The sequence below is a fragment of the Pimephales promelas genome, chromosome 6, assembly GCF_988280905.1.
Source record: "Pimephales promelas chromosome 6, fPimPro1.hap1.1, whole genome shotgun sequence".
In the NCBI taxonomy this organism is placed as follows: Eukaryota; Metazoa; Chordata; class Actinopteri; order Cypriniformes; family Leuciscidae; genus Pimephales; species Pimephales promelas.
The window spans coordinates 23607827-23623849 of NC_142774.1; positions in this window are offsets into that span (position 1 = coordinate 23607827).

Genomic DNA, 16023 nt, shown 5'->3' on the forward strand with positions numbered 1-16023 from the left:
TGTTTGGTCAAAAGTGACCGAAGAGCAGCATGACAGAGTAGACTTTTTTGGATTTGTACAATTTGATGAAAAAGTAAATTAACTATTTTAATTAGCTATATTATACTTTCAGTAACATTCCAATAAATTGTAGCTTTAGCCTATTAAGTTCTGAAAATACTTTAAACTAGATTCACAGGTCTCAACAGCTTAAAATATAATTGTGTACGCCTGAAATATATGAAAACACACACACACACACACACACACACACACACACACACACACACACACACACACACACACATAGGCTATATATATATATATATATATTGTTTATATTCATGAAAACCTTCTGGATCTTTTTTTAAAGATTAATGCAAAATCACAGTATTCAGGAGAAATGTTTTACTGTTGTTTCCACCCCTGGCCGACTCCTGGCCACCCCATTGGCCAGTATTAATTTTTGTAGCATCAGTTATGCATTTTATAAATAAGTCAAAAATCTTCTTAAGTAAAAGAAGACGGGGAATTATGTGTCGTGACGTGCTTTTTAAGTGCCAAATTTTTAAGCTGTTACAGCAGCTTTTTGATGTGTTTTTATGCCACGTTTTGACAGCGCGCTTTTCGGCGCCTACCGCTTTTTTCACGTCGGATTGGGTGACAAAATCATCTGAAGTCATTCCATAGCTTAATGTGTGGGACACAGAAGTGTTTTCCCTCCTCTGTGGCTGTCAATCATTCTCCATTCATATTCAAACAGCACGCGCACCTCTTGGATGCACGGTAAAACTCTCTCCAATATGATATATTCACATTATAATGTATGATCTGTAGATAAAAGGCTGTATCTTCGCTGTTGCTGTATATTCTCGGAGTTTGTTGCTGTTTTTAAACGACTCTTTATACCGTGTGCTTGTTAGATCACACGTATTCCAAGGACTATGAATCGGCATCAAACGCACAATAACTGTGAAACAAAGGAACAAATGAAATCGCACTAGGATTTGTGTGCTCGACATTTTTTCGATTTGTGACATGGGCTTTTAAATGCGCACTTATGCAGCGCAGCGCAGTGCTACACATTGTGACTCCATGTTGCTTTGAGCACATCATTCTGCACCCGCGATGCGCATACACGCTGTGTGCTCTCTGTTTTTCATGTTATCATTGGTACTGAAGCTGCGCACTGAAATATTATTTTGTTATACCTAGCCTGCTCAATACATTTTAAATAACCATAATTTAATTGTATATTATTTATTTGTAGTGTAGGCTATGCACTTCTGAATTCTTGACATTAATATATAAATATAAAATTGTGACATGTATGATTGCCTGATTGAATTTTAATTTTTTTTTCAAGAATTACATTTTGCTGCTGATTTATACACTCATTAAGTTTATTAAAAATTCATAATACATTTAATTTTTAAAGGTGTTAACTGTAATCTTACACTGCAAAATAATAACTTAAAAATTATTAAATTCATCACAATTAAAAATATCTGGAAATTTGCCGTGGGGCAACGGCTCTTATATATATCATATAATATATCATAATATATCATTATTTATATATTTATATATATATAGTTGGGCCCTACTAATATCATTAGTAACATTAAATATTACACAATAAATCAAAGTAAATCAGTAGTTTCCTTGTTTGGCTCAATACAGTTGGTAATATAGGTTAACCTAAGAACTTATTATGTATGCAGAGTTGTTACTGTTAGCGCTACTACGTTATAATTAAATTTATATTTAATGTGGTTTCCACCGTGATGGACAGCGTCGCTCATGTTATAGCCTACAGTGTTCATAGAAATAGGCCTATTGAACAGGCTAGTTGGGTAATAGACTAATAGTGATAGTTTGTTAATAGTACAATCATAAACGACAAATGTGAAGGTTCTCAGTCCACTAATAATCCAACAAAGTTTAAAACCTAGGGCAGTTCAAAACGATTACAAAAACATACCAATAGGTGTCGCACTGTGTCTGCTGTGTGCGATCATGGAGATATTGATTTATGTTCCGTAATAAAAACTTTCCATTATAACTGTGCTTTCACAAATCATGTTTCTTATTTGCACTGCAGCTTAAGGCATTAGCCTACTCACCAAAATAAGCTTTTTCTCCTCATGTTTGGCATAGGCTATTGGCAATTATTAAATAATAAAACAGTAGTCAACATGACAATCACTGCAGGGGTCTGTGATATTTAGAACAAGAATCTGGTGGATTTTTCTAAAAAAAAGAAAATATTTTATTATGTTTTTTTTAAGTCTGCCGACACCAAGCGCATACACCTTGAGCCTACGCAACTTCGTGTCCCAGCTAGCATGAACAATCAGCCCGCGAGCTCGGCTGCCCCGCGGCGTGTGCGGCTACGTGTTAACCGGGCTGATTGTGGCTGGCAGACGTCGCTCTGGAACATGCATTTTTGTTACGGCTGTAAAACACTGGGCCGATTCATGTTCACCATAAAAACCGGCGCCGGCTGTATGATCTAGACCACTTCTGGAAATGACTCGGCATAGGTTTAATCAAGGATGGTTTAATAAGCAATAGCCTAATAACATTAAAAACATATTTTAAAATTTACGTAAATTCCTGACCGTATCAGATAGATGCGGTGCGGTAAATAATAATTAAATAGTGTTGTTTTGCACAGAGGATTCTTTAATATACCAAAGCGAAAATATTTAGTTGTCATGAAAATCATTCTTTACATTTATGTATTTTAAACATGCATTCGCGTTTAAGCTGACATAGACGCGCAATATAGCGTAAATGGCGCGACCATGGGTGCGAACGCGCTTCTATTGCGTGACAGCTGTAGGCTATTATACTGAGGCAGCTTTTGAAAAGCTGTCTATGGTAAAATACAGAAAAGTTTGGGCCCATGGTGGGACTATCATTGGATACCACCTGATGAATTTTGTTTTTCTAGCACCTCATATTCATTGTAGTCTTCTTTGAAATGTGTACCTTGAACTATTTTACATTCCAGATTGATTAAAGGCCAGATGTTGTCAGCAATTACTAGGCATATTGGTAATGAGCAGAATAACCCATAGGCTACTTAACAACTGCCATCATTATTTGATACAAGACCACTTGAGAACACCTAAAGTTTTGATAATATTTATTTAATATAATTTATGGAATTCTACTTTAAAATAGCCTACTTTTTTTCAGATAAAGTTCATGCAGCGTAGTGATGCACATTTCACTTCTCCATCATCTATTGTGATATCTGTCATTGCACAGTCCAAATGATATACTGAGCTGCAGTCAGAGGGACTGTAAGCAAACAGAAGTTTAATGCTTATGCTGATTAAGACACATAGGGCTAGGTGTACAGACACATTCTCATTTCTTAATTTTCTGCCATTCTAAAACATTTTTAATATTTAAACTTTCATTGAAATATAAAGACAGTGCTGCAAGTCTGATCATAAGTAAGGACATTAAAATATGGACATGAATGTTCAAAAGTTATTGGAAACATTTTGTTGCAGTTATTGCTGATGTAATCAGCGTTGACAGCCTGTTTTTTTTTTGTTTTTGTTTTTTGTAATGTAATTATGTTTTTGTTATTTCTTTTGAGGACCTTGTAAAATATTCTTACCATAGGGCTTGACAAATATTCTGCAGCCATTGATTGTACATCCAATGCCTTTGAAAGCATGAATGTGCTATATAAAGTTTTAAGACTTGTATGGATTCTTTTCACTTGCATGACACTATCCGAATTTTGTATTTTATACACACTGGAATGTATACAGAGAAGAAAGAATTACACAGCACACTGGTAAATCATTCTTTTGGCCAGATGGCCTACATTAGGACATTTCTGATGTGAGTTTGTTGTCTGAGCTGCTAAAAAGCTGATAGCAGTGTTAGAATCATAGTTAGAATCAGGTTAAAACAGAATCAGGTTTAACTCTGCACTGTAAAAAATTTGGAGTAGGATTTACTTGAAAAAAACCTTGCTAAACGATCTCACTCAGAAAATGCTAGTAAATTTACAAAGATTTGCCAAGTAAAAACCTAAACATATTTATCAGTAGCTTTAATTAGAAATCTTTAAGTTAAATTTACTTGGAATGTGGAATTAAGTAAACTTTACAAAAAATAAGTAATTTTAACTCGGCTTGTAAAAGGTTGATTAATACCGATTTCCTTTGACTTTGTATTACACTTCACTAAAACAATTATCTTGAATTTTATTAGTCATTTATAGTATGTTCTTTACTTAGATCATCTAAGTAATTTTATATACATCATGTCAGACTTTAAGCCTTATGTGAATGCAAACACCTCAATACTTGGTAGACAATACACAATGGTGGTAACATTTGATGGATCGTTTTTGTGTTTGAATGTGTCGTTTTAAGCAAAAAATCGAAATTACTCGAAAAGTCACAAAATGGCAATTTACTAATACTGAAAACAAAAATCAATGATAAAACAGTGTAAATACAGCTGGAAACCAGTGAAAAATGAACCTCATTAATTATTCAAGGTCCAGTGCATGATGGGAACCCCAGTATCAGAAAAGTTGAGTAATTTTTACTTAATTTTATTGAGTTGATATTACACTTTCATTTATACTCGCTTGAAATAAGTACTGATATGGAATTTACTTAGTTTTTTAAATTCTTGCCTGAACTAACTTTTTCAAGTAAATTACATTGGGTTTTTTCACTAGTATTTACTTAAAGGTGCAATACCTAAGATTTTTGCATTAAAATATCCCAAAATCACAAGGCCAGTGTTATATATTTAGTAAAGATGATAACTCACAATATTTCAAATGTTTCAAACAATGTTTAAATCGCGAGAAAATTGAGATTTTAACCAAGGAAACGGCACGTGTCAGCAGGGGTGAGCTGGGAGTCGCGAGTCAATCGCGTCATATCCGCTTACCTCGGTTTCCGCTCTTACTACGTGTAGTCCTGGACAAATGCGGTAGTTGTAGTTGTGCGTTAGCGCCTATCAAACGGCAGCTTGTTTCGCGCATTTGTTATGGAATGGAGCACATATATTCTTTTCATTTATTCTCGGAATGTGAACTGTTGGCTGTAAAGGGGGTCGCACACCGGACGAGAAGCGCCGCGTCACGTTTAGGACAACTCCAGTAACGTTATCGAACACCGGACGCGCACTTTCTCATCAGTGTATGGCCAGCAATATTGTTATGTTTAATGACAGAAAATGAAGATAATGTCTGTTCTATGTCTGTTCTATGTTATGATTGTACTGTACAATTAAATACAATCGTTGCTGAGTCTGCATTCTGAAAACTTTACCTCAGATCATCCGTTCACAGAATGAATTGAGAATCTCACGTGAAAAATCTAATAATAATCAGTAATTGTCATTCAAGCAGCTGATTTCTGTAAATGACTGCAAAACTAAATGCATAGATATTGCAGCATAGGGCAAAGTCAGGATCCATTAGCAACGGTTTGAGGCAAAAATAATTACAATTTTATATAAAACTATGTAAATGGCGCTCTGTGGCGCAGCAGGGTTTTGAACACGGTCCTGAAACGTTGCTGGGCGCCGCGGACAGACGCCGAATGGCGCCGCCGGTATGTGTACACTTATAGATAATAATGTGTTCGAATAATTATGTGGTGCAACGCGGCGCTGCAGCTTCTCGTCCGGTGTGCGACCCCCTTAACGTTAATTTTGTGAAACTGTAGCTGTGGTTGAATACTTACACGACATGAAAAGATGTGTCAAATGTACATTGCAGACATCCCAAGTCTCCCGGATCTCCCGCATATTGATAGCGTTTCCCTGATGCCCGCAAATTAGTTCAAATCTCCCGGGATATAATGTTAGAGCGAGACATACATACTGCGCGCATAACATACAGCGCGCTGCGCGTGCACTGTACAGAGGGAGAGACTTTGCGTTTGTGCCTCGCGAACGCGAAAGTTAGCCTTCCCTCCCACCCCCACAATCTTGTTATCGAAATATACCTCCCGGAAATGAATTCTTGCAGGTTGGGATAACTGACATTAAATTGATTTTTTATTTTTATAAAGTTACCAAGGAGGGCCAACCACGTCAACTCCTTGCGAGAGACCTGCCCCTTCAAACCCTCTTCGTCCAGTGACTCGTACAGTAACATCTGTGATAACTAATTTACTTTTAAACCTGACTTTTCTTGCACGGTTATTTCAGTTTAATGAAATACAAGCATGTCATTAAACGCAACGTTTATAGAAATCGAACTTTACCTCATCCATGACAACTAATTTTCGATTCCCGTCTGACTGATTTATCCACGGTGGAGTTGAAAACAACAGTTCCCATCATTCCGCGTTCCTCCACGGCGTCATCAAGCAAAGCCGTTGTTGTTGTTTTGAATGTAGCGCCCTCTAGCGGCATCTAGATCTTAGGTATTGCACCTTTAACCAAAAAATAATTTTTTACAGTGTGGGCTGGATGAATGATAATGATGATAACTAGGCAAATAAAATCAAAAACCAAATAAAATGAACAACAATAAATATATCTATTCTGTATCAGTAGTCTTGATTCAAAACAGTTACCAAAGACACCATACAGTCAGTCATTTAAATAATGCCACCTGCTGGTAGAAAGGGGGAAACAGTGGTCCATAATTACGGTGGGAAACCACATTAAATATAATTATATAATATAGCGCTAACAGTAACAACTCTTCACACACAGTAAGTTTTTAGGTTAACCTATATTACCAACTGTATTGAGCCAAACAATGCGCTCATTAAACGTGACTGGTGATGTCTGGATAGGCATGATATTAAATCTAGCTGTAATAAACTACTGTTGCTAACATATTTATTCCGGTCCAGGTTTCTATTTATTCATTAATTTTTCTTCTTCTAACGTGACTCTGGTATAACCCTAGTGCTGCATATTATGACCGATCTAATTGCTTGGCTTTTATTTTGATAGGCCATATTTACTATTACTTCCGGGTCACGTGACCAACCTGTCCGTGTTTTAATGTAGATCGTCAAACGGAAGAATGAAAAAGGAATTTCAATCTGCTTTTTTGGATTCAGAACCAAAAACGGGAAAACGAATCGGTTACCTAACGTAACCTCGGTTCTCTCTAGATGAGGGAACGAGTATTGCGTAAGCTAGCTTACGCTACGGGGAAAGATTCATCTTTGCTGAGAAGTTGAAGCCAAAAAATTATTCCATAATTTTGTAATCATTGTCAACGCAGTCTCTTCTGAGGCAGACCATGAGCGGGCTAGCTAGCGGCTCATTGGTTCGCTCAGAGAGAATGCATGAACCTATGGGAGAGCGGCGCTGAGTCCGCGCCCAATGAGCGGACGGCGCTCGCTCACTGCGTCACAGCCCGCCAAAAGGGGCGTGGCTACAGTGTATAAGGTAGCTCTCCCAGCTAGTTCGTCGATTCTGTAGCATGAAGCGAAACGCTAGTGGCGCAAGCACGGCCGGAAACGCAATACTCGTTCCCTCATCTAGAGAGAACCGAGGTTACGTTAGGTAACCGATTCGTTCTCTTACGAGAGGTTCTCTCGTATTGCGTAAGCTAGCTTACGCTACGGGAACACCTGGTCAACGCCGTGCGCGCTAAGTAACCACTAAGCATCCCAGGGGGAAAACACCGGGGGAATCTTTAAGTGGATGAAGATAATAAGGCGGCCAGCATAGCGGCCGTTATCATCTAGTGCAAAACGCCCTAAGGCGGCCGGCGAAGCTCCCGATAGTGCGGCTTTCTATAGGAGAGCTGTGAGTATTAGACCGCCAGAATTTTAGCCTGTAAGGCTGGAACTTCCAAGTTATAAAATCTGACAAAGGTGGAGGGGGAGGCCCATCCCGCAGCCACGCAAATGTCGTGAATGGAAATTCCGCAGGACCATGCCCACGATGAGGCCATGCCTCTGGTGGAATGAGCCCTGATGCCCAGAGGGCAAGGCAGGTCTTTAGCGGCATAAGCAGAGGCAATCGCGTCTACTATCCACCTGGATAGAGTCTGTTTCGAGGCGGCTAATCCCTTGGTGCGGCCACCGAACGACACAAACAGCTGCTCTGAGCGTCTGAACGCGGCAACGCGTGTAGTGTACACTCTGAGAGCCCGAACCGGGCAGAGGCGGTCAGCGTCACGTTCGCTATCGGATGCAGGCAGCGCCGATAGAGAGATCACTTGCGCCCTGAAGTGGGTACCAATCTCTTTTGGAACATACCCGTGTCTAGGTTTCAGAATGACTATGGAGTCATTTGGTCCAAACTCCAGGCACGCGGCGCTCGAAGACAGCGCGTGAATGTCCCCCACTCGTTTTACTGAGGCGAGTGCCGTCAGAAGAACGGTTTTTAGCGAGAGGTATTTTAGCTCAACGGACTCAAGTGGTTCAAACGGTGGGGCTTTCAGGGCTTCTAGAACTATAGAAAGATCCCAGACCAGCACCGTAGGGGGGCGAGGGGGGTTCATCCTTCTGGCTCCCCTGAGGAAGCGGATGATAAGCTCGTCTTTGCCCAGAGACTGGGCGCGCCGGGGTTCAACGAACGCCGCGACGGCTGCCACGTAACCTTAAGAGTGGATGGGGACCTGCCCTTATCCAGCATCTCCTGAAGGAACACGAGCAAAGACAAAACCTCGCACGTCCGTGGGTCCAAATTTTTGTCGGTGCACCATTTGGAGAACACAGACCATTTTGCAGCATAGAGCTTTCTGGTAGAATCCGCTCTGGCGTGTTTGATCATGTTCAGAACCCCTTCTGGCAATTTGACGCGTAGTCGTTGGTCACCCATGCATGAAGCGCCCAGCGCTGTGGATGGGGATGCCAGATCGAGCCGCGGGCTTGAGTGAGGAGATCTGCTCTGATTGGAATGGGCCACGGGGCTGTCTGTGACAGCCGCGTAAGCTCCGGGAACCAAATCTGATTCTCCCAGCGCGGGGCTATGAGGAGCACCGAGTGGCGTGAGTCCCTGATTCTCTGAATGACCTGCGGTAGCAGAGAAATCGGGGGAAAAGCATAGAGCGGGCGGCGGGGCCAATCCTGGGCTAGCGCGTCCTCGCTCTTTGAGAAGAATATTGGGCAGTGAGCGTTCTCTTCTGACGCGAAAAGATCTATCTCAGCTCTGCCGAATAGGCGCCACAGCGTTTGGACTGTTTGAGTGTGCAGGGACCATTCTCCGGGGGAGACCAGGTTCCTGGACAGCATGTCTGGACCGTCGTTCAGATGGCCCGGTACGTGCGTCGCTCTGAGCGAGAGCAGGTGACTCTGGGACCACAATAGGATGCGGCGTGTCAGATGAAAGAGATTCTTGGATCTGACGCCGCCCTGACGGTTGATGTATGATACCACGGGCATATTGTCGGAGCGAATCAGGACGTGGTGACCGTGTATGCGCGGGAGGAAAAACAGCACCGCGTTCTCGACCGCGATCATTTCCAGACAGTTTATGTGCAGAGATACATGTCTGAGTGATCTTGATCATCTGGCGGCCCGTCGTCCACTCGCGGTGGGATACGCGGCTCTTTAACCAGAGTTGAAGGGGGCGCATGTGCAGAAGACCCAGCTGTAGCACAGCGGAGGCTGAAGCCATATAACCCAGCATCCTCTGAAACGATTTCAGGGATGTATGGGTACCCATCTGAAAGAGGCGGCTAGGCGCTGAACACGGCGCGCGCGCTGTGTGGATAAGCGAGCCGTCATAGTGACAGAGTTCAAATCTATTCCAAGGAACGAAATAGTTTGACCGGGCTGGAGAGAGCTCTTTGTCCAGTTGACAGAGAGTCCCAGCGCTTCCAGATGGTTGAGGAGAACTGTGCGGTGCGACAGAAGCTCCGTCTGGGAATCTGCTAGAATCAGCCAGTCGTCCAGATAATTTAGTATGCGCAGCCCCTGACTTCGCAGGGGGGCGAGCGCTGTATCCATGCACTTCGTGAACGTACGGGGTGCTAAGGATAGGCCGAACGGGAGAACGGCATACTGGTAACTTGACCCTCGAAGGCGAAACGTAGGGATGGCCTGTGATGAGGGTTTATCTGGATCTGAAAATAGGCGTCTTTCAGGTCTAGAGAGATGAACCCCAGTCCCCCTGGCGGACGTGCGCGAGGAGTTTCTTGACTGTGAGCATTTTGAACGGTCTCTTCATGAGCGCTTTGTTCAAAGCCCTGAGATCTAAGATCTTTCTTGGGAACCAGAAAATAACGGCCGTAAAACCCCGACTCGGTCATAGATGGCAGGACTCTCTCTATAGCGCCCTTCTGCAGTAGCTTGGCTATTTCTAAGCGAAGCGTGTTCATAGCAGCCGGGCTGACAGTGGATTCGAGCCGCACGCGCGAGCGTGGCGGGCGGCGACGAAACTGTAATCGATAGCCATACTTTATTATGCTTTAAAGCTCACTGCGTCAGAGCCCGCCGAAAGAGGCGTGGCTACAGTGTATAAAACTGGCTCTCCCAGGCTCGGAAGTTGATTCTTCATCATTCAGCGAGCTACACGCATCCGCTGTCCTGGGAAGAAGCCGCCGTCGTCAAAGAAGGCACCTTCTAGCGAGCTCCAGAGACTGAGGAAGCCGGCCGTCTGCCACCTTCAGCCGTCCTGCAAGCTAGCGCCGTCCGACGCCGTATCCTTTTCACTATATTCCTCAAAAAAGAGCTCGAGCGTCTTTTTCAAGATGCCTCGTTTCTGCGGCTCATGCCGCTCTCCACTCGAAGAAGGAGACCGCCACCCCATCTGCGCTCTCTGCCTCGGAGTGGAACACGCAGAGCTCGCCCTCGCCAACGGAGGATGCGACCACTGCGAAGACCTGCCTCTGTCCTCCCTGCGGGCACGACTGCAGGCGGTCAAGACCGCTCCCGCGCCGTCTCTCACGTCGCCGCGGAAGAAGAAACGCCGCTCCCAGAGGCCGCCGGAGCCCCCTGCGGATCCATGCGGGCCGCTGCTGCCGCCCACCGACCGCTCTCCCTCTCCGCCCCAGCCGGACGTACAGTTGCCGCCGAGTGGCCGCTCTTTCGCCTCCGACGACACCGCGGATGAGAAGGACTCTTGTTCGCTGCACGCTTCGGACAGCGAGGACTGGTCGTCGATCGATTCTTCGACGAGAGAGTCCGCCGGGACCCACGCCGGCATAGAAGAGGAACTCCTGCGTCTCCTCTCGCAGGCCGTCGACCGCCTGGGACTCGAGTGGTCGCCTCCCCCCGTGCAACCACCTAATCGCATGGATGGTAAATTCCTGCACCGGCGCCCGGCCCCCGCCTGCAGCCGGGCTGCACCATTCCTGCCTGAGCTTCATAACGAGCTCACTAAGTCCTGGAATGCCCCTCTTTCGGCACGAAACCACTCCGACGCGTCGAAACCACTCTGACGAAAACCGCCGAGAGGGGATATACTGCCATGCCGCCCGTCGAGGACCTGGTCGCCGCTCACCTTTGCCTGCCCTCTGCTAGATGGCGGTCTTCCCCTACGCTTCCTTCTAAAGCGTGCAGAGCGACCTCCACTTTTCATGCCCGCGCTTACGCCGCCGCCGGACAGGCCGCTTCAGCACTGCATTCCATGTCTGTCCTCCAAGTGCTACAGAGCGACATCTTGTGCGAGATGGCGAAGAGCGGTAGGAACCCACCCTTTCGGATTTGAGAAGCGCGACGAACCTCTCCCTTCGCGCCACTAAAGCCGCCGCACAAGCCCTGGGGAGATGTATGGCCAACCTCTGTGTCGCTGAGAGACACTTGTGGCTCACGCTGGCCGACATGAGAGATTCAAAACGCGCCGTTTTCCTCAACGCGCCTATCTCTCCGACCGGCCTCTTCGGATCTGCCGTCACGGGCATCGTTGACCGCTTCTCCGAGGTACAAAAAGCCACCCAGGCCATGAACATGTTCCTGCGCTACTGCGCCAGCACTTCTGCAGGCCGCCCTTGCGAGCCCCCTGCCAGAACCCCGCAACAGCGCCCGCCTCAGCAAGCTCAGCAGCCCCAGCGTAGTCAGACGCCGCAGACAGCCTCCTCCCCGGGGGCCTCGACCCAAGATCACGCTGAAGCCTGATCAGCAAAAGTCTGCCTAGCACAGCTGAGAAAAAGACGGCTCTCTCCCGCTGCGGCCGGACCGCCGTCAAAGTTTCGCCCTCTGCTAGTCCCCGAAGCCTCGCCGACTACAGTAGTGTTTACCGCCACAAACAAGCCGGTTTCTCTGCCCGCTTGCGAGCGACAAAAAGCCGTTTTCACGGCTACCCAGAGAGTTCACAAAAAGAGCATAAAAGCCTCAAGTGTAAAACATGTGCCCACAAACATGTGTTCACTCATACACACAAGCACCATATGCCCCGTGTCTCCCACAGAGCCCAGTCTCACAGAGCGGCCACTGTCCGCTCTAGTAGCAGAAAACATAAACACGCCCATGAGCCCGTGCGCGTGTCCCCCCTCTGCTCGCTCTGTCTCACGGCCCAAAAACTCCTCTCTGAGTGTAAGTCCCGTTGCCACACACACTCTAAGCGCACCCACACACAGTGTTCAGCCCGCTATATGCAGCGATCAGGGCGAAACTGGCCGATCAGGCCGATCTTAGATCTCAGGGTCTTGAACAAAGCGCTCATGAAGAGACCGTTCAAAATGCTCACAGTCAGAAAACTCCTCGCACACGTCCGCCAGGGGGACTGGTTCATCTCTCTAGACCTGAAAGACGCCTATTTCCAGATCCAGATAAATCCTCGTCACAGGCCATTCCTACGTTTCGCCTTCGAGGGTCAGGTTTACCAATATGCCGTTCTACCGCGACGCACGTACCGGGTCATCTGAACGACGGTCCAGACATGCTGTCCAGGAACCTTGTCTCCCCCGGAGAATGGTCCCTGCACACTCAAACAGTTCAAACATTGTGGCGCCTATTCTGCAGAGCGGAGATAGATCTTTCCGCGTCAGAAGAGAACGCTCACTGCCCGATATTCTTTTCAAAGAGCGAGGACGCGTTAGCCCAGGATTGGCCCCGCCGCCCGCTCTATGCTTTTCCCCCGATATCTCTGCTACCGCAGGTCATTCAGAGAATCAGGGACACACGCCACTCGGTGCTCCTCATAGCCCCGCGCTGGGAGAATCAGATTCGGTTCCTGGAGCTTACGCAGCTGTCACGGACAGCCCCGTGGCCCATTCCAATCAGAGCAGATCTCCTCACTCAAGCCCGCGGCTCGATCTGGTATCCCCATCCACAGCGCTGGGCGCTTTATGCATGGGTGACCAACAACTACTCGTCGATCTGCCAGAAGGAGTTCTGAACACGATCAAACATGCCAGAGCGGAATCTACTAGAAAGCTCTATGCTGCAAAATGGTCTGTGTTTTCTAGATGGTGCACCGACAAAAACTTGGACCCACGGACGTGCGAGGTTTCGTCTTTGCTCGTGTTCCTTCAGGAGATGCTGGATAAGGGCAGGTCCCCATCCACTCTAAAGGTTTACGTGGCAGCCGTCGCGGCGTTCGTTGAACCCCGGCGCGCCCAGTCTTTGGGCAAAGACGAGCTAATTATCCGCTTCCTCAGGGGAGCCAGAAGGATGAACCCCCCTCGCCCCCCCCACGGTGCCGGTCTGGGATCTTTCTATAGTTCTAGAAGCTTTGAAAGCCCCACCGTTTGAACCACTCGAGTCCGTGGAGCTAAAATACCTCTCGCTAAAAACCGTTTTTCTGACTGCCCTCGCCTCAGTAAAACGCGTGGGGGACATTCACGCGCTGTCTTCTAGCGCCACGTGCCTTGAGTTTGGACCTAATGACTCCATTGTCATTCTGAAACCTAGACATGGTTATGTCCCAAAAGCGATTGGTACCCACTTCAGGGCGCAAGTGATCTCTCTATCGGCGCTGCCTGCATCCGATAGCGAACGTGACACGGATCGCCTCTGCCCGGTCCGGGCTCTGAGAGTGTACACTACACACGCTGCTGCGTTCAGACGCTCGGAGCAGCTGTTTGTGTCGTTCGGCGGCCGCACCAGGGGTCTTGCCGCCTCTAAACAGACACTGTCTAGGTGGATAGTGGATGCTATTGCTTCTGCTTACGCCTCAAAAGACCTGCCTTGCCCGCTGGGCGTCAGGGCTCATTCCACCAGAGGCATGGCCTCATCGTGGGCATGGTCCTGCGGAATTTCCATTCACGACATTTGTGTGGCTGCGGGATGGGCCTCCCCCTCCACTTTTATCAGATTCTATAACTTGGAAGTTCCCGCCTTACAGGCTAAATTACTGGCGGTCTAGTACTATACAGCTCTCCTTTAAGAAGCTGCACTATTGGGAGTCCTATCACAACCGGTTCGCCCCTTGTGCTTCCCCCCTATGTGCTTATGTGTTATACGTTCACGGCCCGCTGTGCCGGCCGCCTTAAGGGCGTTTTGCATTAGATGATAACGGCCGCTATGCTGGCCGCCTTATTGTCTTCCTCCACCTTAAGATTCCCCCGGTGTTTTTCCCCCTGGGATGCTTAGTGGTTACATAGCGCGCACGGCGTTGACCAGATGTTCCCGTAGCGTAAGCTAGCTTACGCAATACGAGAGAACCTCTCGTAAGAGAACGAATCGGTTACCTAACGTAACCTCGGTTCTCTCTAGATGAGGGAACGAGTATTGCGTTCCCGGCCGTGCTTGCGCCATCAGCGTTTCGCTTCATGCTGAAAGAAATCAACTTCCGAGCCTGGGAGAGCCAGTTTTATACACTGTAGCCACGCCCCTTTCGGCGGGCTCTGACGCAATGAGCAAGCGCCGTCCGCTCATTGGCCGCGGGCTCAGCGCTGCTCTCCCATAGGTTCGTGCATTCTCTCTGAGCGAACCAATGAGCTGCTAGCTAGCCCCGCTCACGGTCTGCCTCAGAGAGACTGCGTTGACAATGATTACAAAATTATGGAATAATTTTTTGGCTTCAACTTCTCAGCAAAGATGAATCTTTCCCGTAGCGTAAGCTAGCTTACGCAATACTCGTTCCCTCATCTAGAGAGAACCGAGGTTACGTTAGGTAACCGATTCGTTACGTGCTGCCACCTACTGGAATACTCTCATAATCTAAGTATTGTTTCATTTTGTCATTAATTTCATATTTAAAAGGCTATTCAAAATTTTATATTTTAAACGTTAATGTCATAATACTATGTAATTGTAATTACTGTGTAAATCCTCTGAGCAGCATTAAACAGTTAATAGTAGGCTTACTAATAGGTCTACATGCCATTCAGAATTCAGATGCAGCTTCTTTGGTTGATACCATAGACTGTAAAAAAAGATACTAATTTAAATTGATTGGTAACAGTTTATTGTCTTATTATTCTAATTAAATTTGTCGATTACATTTTTTTTTATAAAAGATGACAAATAGCCTACATTTAAAAAATATTAGAATAATTGCCCTTGCAAAGGTAAACATAATAAGCTATGAAAGCTATAAGCTATGAAAAAGAAACAAACAAACAAACAACAAAAAAACGAATAGAATAACAACCTAAATAGATGCGTTGTGACATTGACACTAAATAATGCAATTTATATCTTTTCATATCTATCATATTTGAGCTTCATCCCTTGTCCAAAACTCAATGTGCAGTCTAAAATAATAGTTATGACTGCTGCATATTTACACTTAAATGGATACTGGTCTGCGCGCTGTCCAGTGGGTCATCCAGCTTTTAAGTAGGCTAATGATGGGTCATGTGGGTGCAGATGCGAGATAATCTACATAATATTTCTGAAATAATCAGCTAATATTTCTCTAGTGTGTGTTGTCGAATCCATGCCTATAGAGAAGAAAACCCTTTCTAAGCCCTGCCCGGCGCGTTTTGTGTTAGCCCGGTTGTTGGATTAGAGTAGGGTGACCTTTGATTACCAAAACCAGGACACTCGGCCCAGCAAACACATGGGCCAACTCAAATGATACTCGAAGTTTACTCAAAGAGACCTTATTCATTTCAATACATTTAAAGTAGATTATGCCTCCTCTGTATGGATAGAAAATTGTTATATTGTTATATGAAAAAAACAGGACAGTTGGTCACCCTAGATTAGAGAGAGTTTATTTGTAATAAACACTTTA